The sequence below is a fragment of the Triticum aestivum genome, chromosome 5A (genome assembly GCF_018294505.1).
Source record: "Triticum aestivum cultivar Chinese Spring chromosome 5A, IWGSC CS RefSeq v2.1, whole genome shotgun sequence".
Lineage (NCBI taxonomy): Eukaryota > Viridiplantae > Streptophyta > Magnoliopsida > Poales > Poaceae > Triticum > Triticum aestivum.
The window spans coordinates 533954925-533956987 of NC_057806.1; positions in this window are offsets into that span (position 1 = coordinate 533954925).

Sequence of the window (2063 nt, forward strand, 5' to 3'; positions counted from 1 at the left end):
CCCCGAAACAACATTATGTGCTCCTAGATTATATGTGAGTAAGTAGTCGATGATTTCAAAGAATTTCAAAAAAAATCTCATACGTATGGTGGCTTTGGTAGATTCGTAAAACATCTCGAAAATTTCAATGACATAGGGGCTGTCTCACAATCAAGGATGCAACCTCCAACGTTGCTTCTACGCCAGATTTTAAGTTTATGGTGACAATTGTTAAGTACAAACTTACACATGTTTTTTGAAACGAGGTGAAACATTATCATTTTCGTGAGCTTAAAGAGTAAGAGTTGCCTGAAAATCGAACTGTCAAGGAATATGACAGTCTTGAGGGGCTAGCCAACCTAACACAAAAAAGAAACACCACACAGCAGCCTAGGAGAAAAGCGCTGTCAAAGTAGCACTCAAGCATCATCGTCATAACTCCTCCACGAGCAAGTGACTCTGAATTTACCATTTGTAACCACATATGCCACACTCAGTGAAAATAGTCATGTGAAGCCACACCAAGGAGACGATGATTGTGAGGGCGAAATTCAAAGGAGAAATGTACATGGCTAGCGCCACAAAGAATTACCGAGTCGCACCAACCCTCAGCCACCATTCGAACCCTACTACCCTAACTCTGACTCCAGAGAAATAAAATAGACCACCACCAGTGGCGGAGCTATGGCAAGGCCAAATTGGCCGTGGCCCGCCCATCTCATATGATTTTCCTGTAGTATATATGTATTTTTGGCCAATGAAACATAACCCCTAGAATAATTTTCTACAGCCGGCCCATCCAGATTTCTGGGCCAAACTCCGCCACTGACCACCACGACCGAACAAGCACGCCGAAGAGCAGACTACCACAACGTTACAACATTCCCCGACCTAAAAAGTGCTAAACATACAGATTAACTACGAGCTAATTATAGATATCTCCTCCTCCCCCGACCTATGAAACTACCACTAACCTTTGGTCCGTCTGTGCCGACGCAACTCCTAACACTGAAGGGACACCATGTGCTCATCCCTGCAATTGAAGGGTTTTCTCAGAGCTGCCCTGGACGTAGGAGGAACCACTCTACCGATGCCTTCAATAAGGTAGCGACACCCTTGTCATCGAAGACTCCGGCCATTTAAGAGCATCTCCAGTCGCGTCCCTAACAAGGCCCCCCAAGCGAATTTTCGGTCGTCGGCGTCAAAAAATCGGCCCAGTCACGTCTTTAAGCGTTCAATTTTCGCCGGCTCGGGCCGAAATTGGCGCCGACAGACCCAACCCGAACCCGGCGCGCTGTGGGGCGCTCGGGGGCCCCGGGCGAATCGTTTTTAGAGCGAAAGAGCCGCGGGCCCTCCTTGCCAGCGAGTCGTCTCGCTTCTCGTCGCTTCGTCGTCCCCATCGCCTCGTTTTCCGCGGTGAATTAATGCCAAAGCTGCCGCGCGCTGCCGCGCCGGTCAGCCTCCGCCATTGATGCCTCACGGGCGGCACAGTGTAGGCGTGATGATGCGCGTCACCGCGCATGCCACGCGTAGACGAGGCGGCCAAGCGTGCTCGCGCCGCCTCCGCCTATATAAGCCGACCCCAGCGCGCCGGCGGCACGCACAGAGTCTCCACCGCCGACGCGCCCTCTCTCCCCTTCCTCCCTCTCCCCTCGCCATCCCAGTTCAAAAAAATGGCCGAACGATTCCCAGGCGACGACGCGGCGGCGAATGGCTTCGGCGGCCGCCACCTTCACGAGGACGAAACTCGGCTCCTCTTCGAGGCCGAGTACACGGTCCCGCCGGACATGCGGGTGCTCGGGGCATGGAGAATCAGCGCCGGGGGGTCCCGGTGCCACCACCGCCCACCGGGGCGGCGCGGCGTGCGGAGATTGCGCTTATCCGCGCCTCTCTGTCGCGGGCGGCGAGGGAGGGGCCGCGCTACATCCCCGACAGCCTGCTCTGGGAGCCGTACTTCCGCCGCCGTCACGCCGAGCAGTTCGAGGCCACCAACGGCGTCGTGCCCTCCGGGAGGATCAACTCCGAGGGGCGTGCCCGGCCGCACGCTGGAGACCGTCCTCGAGTACATCGAGGGCGGCAACACG